The sequence below is a fragment of the Mytilus edulis genome, chromosome 4 (assembly GCF_963676685.1).
Source record: "Mytilus edulis chromosome 4, xbMytEdul2.2, whole genome shotgun sequence".
Lineage (NCBI taxonomy): Eukaryota > Metazoa > Mollusca > Bivalvia > Mytilida > Mytilidae > Mytilus > Mytilus edulis.
This window is the reverse complement of record NC_092347.1, coordinates 6084002-6091075: the sequence shown is the minus strand read 5'-3', so window position 1 is coordinate 6091075 and position 7074 is coordinate 6084002.

Sequence of the window (7074 nt, the reverse complement as noted above, 5' to 3'; positions counted from 1 at the left end):
TTCAGTCTATAGTCTAGTGATTTGTTCAGTCTATAGTCAAGTGATTTGTTCAGTCTATAGTCTAGTTATTGTGCATTAATTGTTCAGTCTATAGTCTAGTGATTTGTTCAGTCTATAGTCTAGTTATTGTGCATTGTTTAGTCTATAGTCTAGTGCATTGTTAAATCTATAGTCTAGTGATTGTACATTGTTCAGTCTATAGTCCAGTCATTGTACATTGTTCAGTCTATAGTCTAGTGATTGTACATTGTTGAGTATATAGTCTAGTGATTTGTGTCCATGGTAGATTGTTCAGTCTATAGTCTAGTGATTTGTTCAGTCTATAGTCACGTGATTTGTTCAGTCTATAGTCTAGTGATTTGTGAACATGTTCAGTCTATAGTCTAGTGATATATGCACTGTTCAGTCTATAGTCTAGTGATTTGTGAACATGTTCAGTCTATAGTCTAGTGATTTATGCATTGTTCAGTCTATAGTGTAGTGATTTATGAACATGTTCAATCTTTAGTCTAGTGATTGTGCATTGTTTAGTCTAGTCTAGTGAATTGTGAACATGTTCAGTCTATAGTCTAGTGATTTGTGAACATGTTCAGTCTATAGTCTAGTGATTTATGCATTGTTCAGTCTATAGTCTAGTGATTTGTGAACATGTTCAGTCTTTAGTCTAATGATTGTGCATTGTTCAGTCTATAGTCTAGTGAATTGTGAACATGTTCAGTCTTTGGTCTAGTGATTTGTGAACATGTTCAGTCTATAGTCTAGTGATTGTGCATTGTTCAGTCTATAGTCTTGTGATTGTTCAGTCTATAGTCACGTGATTTGTTCAGTCTATAGTCACGTGATTTGTACAGTCTATAGTCACGTGATGTGTCAACAATAGCTTGTCTTCTCGTCGTTTTTCTTCATGACAATGCTGTTTTTTTATTTTCATTTGATTTGTGGCTTTTTGATCGATTCCTTTAGGGAATCTTTGCCTTCTTTTTTGTTTTCATTACATCGCCATATTTAACTTATATGATAGTCTCTGTAAAGCGAACCATTTTTATATATACTATACGGAACATAATGTCTTCCATTGTCTATATAGATAAGTGTCTTTACAAGTTGTTGAGCTCCGCTGTGTTGTCTGTCTTTCTAAAAATAAATGATTTTGATGCCACCATGATATCTTCTTCAGTTTTTATAACACTAAAAAGTTATGATAAAGACAACATCGATTAGTTAATAACTTTTAATAAACCATATCATTAACATGTAATCTTCCTGTTTCAAGAATTGAACCTAACACCAGACGTGGCTCCGTATTCATACATCCTACACAGCAAAACGAACACTCCCTTGGCAGATTTTTTTAAGCTTGGATACCATAATTTTCTATCACATCCGTTACTTGTATATTAAAAACCCAAGACACAATGATAATACTACCAACAATGAGGAAAGCCCATACCGCATAGTAAGCTTATCAAAAACAATCATAAGCATAAACGAAGACATTTGGAGGACAACTTCAAGAGCTCAAGTATTTTTTTCTAAAAATATTAAAATACATTATGTACTGTAATATATATTTGTAAAAACCTAGGTAAAGAATACCACGTTTCTTCACAAAAAAAAAATAATGAAAAAGCTTACATGTAAGTTATAACCTTTAACCACTGTTGTCTATATAGAAACAAATCAGAGCACCTTAAATACAGGCTTTTATCTGAATATGTACTCTGAATGTTTTTGGTGGTAAACATGACCAATTTGTAAGTAGCTACAAGAGTTCTGTCCATTTTAAAGAATTTTGTAAGTAAACAGTAGCTACAAGAGTTCTGTCCATTCAAAGTAAACAGTAGCTACAAGAGTTCTGTCCATTCAAAGTAAACAGTAGCTACAAGAGTTCTGTCCATTCAAAGAAATTTGTAAATGCTCTGCCGCTTATGATGTTTTGATGACATGCTTCCTTGTTTTATTAAAGCATAGTCAGCCAGGTTAGTAATAAAGCACTTGGAGCCCTCGGTTTATATTATACACACTGAATATGTTTTCTTGTAATACTATATATCCACTATGAGTCATTCAATCGAATTCTGAAAGTTGACAGCTAATTTATTTACCAAACAATTTATTATCAGCATTGAATAATTAAAGAGTAATTGACATCGGTTTGATTTCGGTACATGAAAGGGAAATAAAAGAAATCGTACATCAGTTGTTGTAGTTTGATAATAGATTTTGACAAATTTGATCAGGTAATCTTAGTTATTTCACCCGTAATCCTCTCTTCTCGGATACAGAGACCGTTTTTGTTTCCGTGGCTTACAGAAGTAAATCAATGAGATCTCGTTGATATACGCGCGATTACAAAAGATTTGAATTTACCAATTCAAATATTAAATACCACCGATTTGTTAATAATTGACTTTATCAAGTCGTTAACCTCTTGTGTGTTACTGTTAATTGTAGCATTATCTTTCTAAGTATTTTAATCACTTTCCAAAGTAAACTTTAAGTCAGTAAATAATAGCTGCTTTTCATACATGAAAATCCACCTCGGACAATATATCGATAACAGCCACACAATAAATTTATTTTAAAGATAACTGTTATATCCTAAAGTAAACTAATCCTTTAGTTCCAGAATAAGAAAGACGCATTCTTGTTAGAAATTTTCATGGAAATTTCAGTTTTCTCGTATTTAAAAGTACTTGACCCACAAGAAAATGTCCTTATATTTTAAGAGGATTTAGAAAATTGCTCTTTTTACGCGGTTGTATACATACATATTTCCCTTGTGTTTCCGCGGCATATAAACTTTCTATTTGAAAGTTTAGAATATGGAACTTGTAAAAAAAAAAAGAAAAAAAAAGAGAAAGGATTTTTTTGGGGGCGGGGGGATAATAACCTTATACAAAATTTAGAACACTACCTTGAATAACGCATCGTAGTAATAAAGTATATCAAAATACAAATCCTGCTCACCATCTGACTATACGCACAATAAAAGAACCAATCCAAGAAAGAATTGTTATTTCATTTTTGAAGGGTATGATGATGTTATTGTGAAATTCCTTTTTTAATCAATATCTACATTAATTTGACTTTGATGTCCCCCTTTTACTGGAGATCGTATGAGAAATGGAAAATAGCCATTCATGTGAAAGGCGGGTTCTTGTGATTTAGCATTTCATGATCTTTGACTTCTATAACAGCACATCAAAGACTTCGTGAATTAAAAGCAAATAGGCGGTTAGTTCCTAAACTCAAGAGATGTCGGGATGTAGACAGATTTTGACATATACCTTTAGCTAGTTAAAAATTCGAGATAGTGTCCGGGTGATCTTTCCTGTTTAGAAGCAGTAGTGTGTTTAGAGGACTACCATATACCCAGAATAAAATGTTTGACACGAGAGACTAGTTTCTATCATTGAAGGCAATGAAATATTGGAGAGACCCCCTGATTTGACAAATGATGTTCGGGAGTAGGCCACTTTGTTATCACTTATAACACACGACTATATTCCGACTGATAGACAAGGACTGTTTACTGAAGGATTAGAATATGATTCCGCGGATAAAGGGATAATATGTACTTAAATGGGCCTTTGATCTACTTGTTTTTCGTTGGCTAGGCGAGAAATGCCAGGGTTGATTGATTCGTGGTCTTCTTTTTGGAATTTGCATGATCTAACATAAAATTTGATGAAATATCAAATTAGCCGAAAAGGAAGAAACCATCCAAAGAGCAGATGTATCAAATTAGGGATAGGAAGAAACCATCCAAAGAGCAGAAGTGGGGAAAGGAAGAAACCATCCAAAGAGCAGAAGTGGGGAAAGGAAGAAACCATTCAAAGAGCAGAAGTGGGGAAAGGAAGAAACCATTCAAAGAGAAGGAATGTAAAGTCAATAACAAATGATAAAATGTATGCTTTTGAATAAAAGTAGAATTAATTATTTTACACTTTTGTGTAATTTATTTGTGTTCCTTAAAATGTTTAGAACTTCTTATATATCGAAAAGTGTTATTTTCATTTTCTAGCACTAACCGGATTCTGTTAGACTGCTAGTCTTCGAGAGTATTATCATCTTAGCAGTCAGTGCTTCGATATTAATTTGATTTTTAAGATAAAGATGTCTTAAATTCTCTGTTGATAAAAAAAATAAAGAAATATAAAACTTCCGGAGTTCAGAAATACAACTTTTAAATTACAATAAAATCACATTTTTGTATTTAAAAAAAAGATGAAAAATCACATTTTTGTACAAAAAAAAGATGAAGGAAACAGATTAAAATTGTTGAGGGGGTTCATTACTCAAAATGTCCTTTGTCCCATCGCTTGCCCTCGACGGATAGCCCACGAAATTCCTTATAAGCTGTAACTCTTTTTTGCAGTTTATCAGTGCAGCTTGACAAAACGTGATGAGCTTAAGTGTGTGTATATATATACTCTAAAATATTTAGTAATACATTTGCTCTTTTGGATTGCTGATAGTAGGAAATCAAAAATAGTTCGAGCTATCTTGTATTTAGACACACGTAAATATGTCATTGCTTTTTGTAGGAAGTGTTAAAACTGATTGAAAAGACTAAGAATGTTGAGAACAATAGACCTATTTCTAGTCATTAATCTTGGATTTTGTTCCAAAAAGGACTGAAAGCTTTCTGAAAGCGTCTACAAAAAAAGAATCGTATGTCTACAAAAGAATCTCCATTTCATTCCAGGCGCCATGGAAAAGACGATTTCTATATATGTTATTGTTATGTATTTTTTATCGTCTTATATCTTCTTAAAAGACCTTGGTTTGCTAATGGAAATTGCATTCCTTTTGGAAATGATATTTTTGAAGTCGAAATAAATTTTAAATCCGATTATAATTCAATATTGTGTTTGATATACAAACCTGTGTGTACCATCATATTCCATTAGCTTTTTGGGATCTTTGGTATATATTCGCATTGTTTTTTATTTACAATCGCAAGAATTTTGCATTCGCGGTGACTTTTAAACAATATGGGATTATTTTATTTGTAAAAAATCACAGATGAGTACCCTTAACAAGATTAAAAGTGGATTATAGCTAAGTGAAGTTAATTATGGGTTTATAATTAAGACTACCGGCACTAGCGCTTCTTTCTTTAAATGTCACGTGTGACATATCGATCAATCGGGGTCGACTTCCGGAAGTCCCATAGTCACTTGCAGGTGCTATTGTTCAACGAAATGAAATTCAGGATAATTGACTGGTGATGTATTATCAAACAAGTTATTTGAGATTAATATTGAAAATCAAATTAGAATTTAATTTTCTCACAGTGTAATATGAACACAAACTCGTGCCGTATTATCTGTGTCAGGTATCGTCTGCTTCATATACATGCATATCGTCTATCCACATAATAGTTGTGGGCCGGATCAGTCAAGTAGTGTTTTCAGTTTCCTTTGCAGTTTGTGTACAACTGACTTCATATGTTAGATCGAACATTTGAAAACAAAATAAACAAAAACATAAAACATAAAAATGCTGACTTGCAGAAACACTGATACAAAAATACTAAATTAAAAGTCACTGAATGGACCATGTACTTAGTCCAGGGTTCTGTGTATTGAGTACGGCACATAATTCTGTTTTATAGTAAGTTTTCGGCTAGGGTTGTTTTAGATTTAGTTTTGGCGATGAATAGGGATATGGTTAGAGTTGAGGGTAAAGTACGAGGGCTATGACATTTAAAAGATAGTTTAACCGCCCAGTTAAGTAAGCTTTGAACAGGATGCTGCGCAAAAGTGTCCAGTAATGAACGTTAAACTCTGACCTTTATTTACTTTGAATTTTGTTAGAATTTTCTTAATCTGATAAACTGCGAAATTTTTGCCACTTGAAAAAATAATCCTGACATGTAACTGAAGTCGAATTACATATTCTTCTAATTAAACTGCTTTGTAAGTTTCCTTTTTATAACTAGTAAGACACAGGTGCCAGACCACCCTGGATGCTTCTAGACTAATTACTCTAATGATACATTTAGTTTTGATTCAAAATGTCAAATTATCCTTAATTCTATGTTCACTTTCAATTTTGTGAGAAAACAAATGTTGTAATCCGAAAATGGAATGCATCGATCTCAGTAATGTATGGCTTCTTATATAAATTTGTGCTCCATTTGAAAAATATTGGTTAATATTTGACTTGTTTTCGTTTTAGCGACCAAAATAAAATATTTTATGTTTCTTACCCTTCCTTCTGATATTGAGAAAAATCTTTTTTTTCTCTCTCGGAAACTAGTTAGTCATTATGATAGATGTCGTCAAATTATCTAAATCTTTTCCCATATTGTAAAATACTTTTGAATGCATCTCTCACATAATTCGTAGCGAGTGAGTTCTTTCCTTAATCTTTCAAATTAGGTGTAAAATATCAAAAGTACAAAATAGACATTCCGAGTATTTTTCCATAAGATTATTTTTAAAAATTCGTTTTCCCTACAATAATGTAAAAAATTAAGGAATTAATCCATGAAGCATGCAGGCATTATGCCACTTGTTTCAAGTTTTTGTCTTTTCTGTGCTATAAATTACAGTGAATACAAAATGCTGATATTTCAATTTTAATAATATCAACATTTCTACTAATCTACTAAAGACCTGATGAATTCATCATTTAATCTATGCCTTCGAAAGACACTTATCACTTCAATTATCTAATTTAACTCATGTCATCAAGCTTATTATCTAGTAGAGCAAAGCAAATGCGATCACCAAAAACCGATAAATTCAAAGACGCAACTAACTTCCCATTTTGCACGACCTTGTCTAACTGTATTTCAGTCCTCATTTCTCCTTCGTGCTCGTTCCGGAAACTTGTTTGCCGTGCTGTTGAATTAACACGAGAACGTAATTTGTGACTGTCACGCGTCGCATCCTGTCTATAGTTCCGCCTTGGATACCAAATGACAAAAACAAAAGCTTGGCAAAGGTAACTGCATTAATAGCCGCCATATTTCAGACTACCGGAAACAGGTTCGAACGGGAGCGGGCGTGCAATGTTGCGGTATTATTAGTTCAAAGATATATTGGACTTTCATTCAAA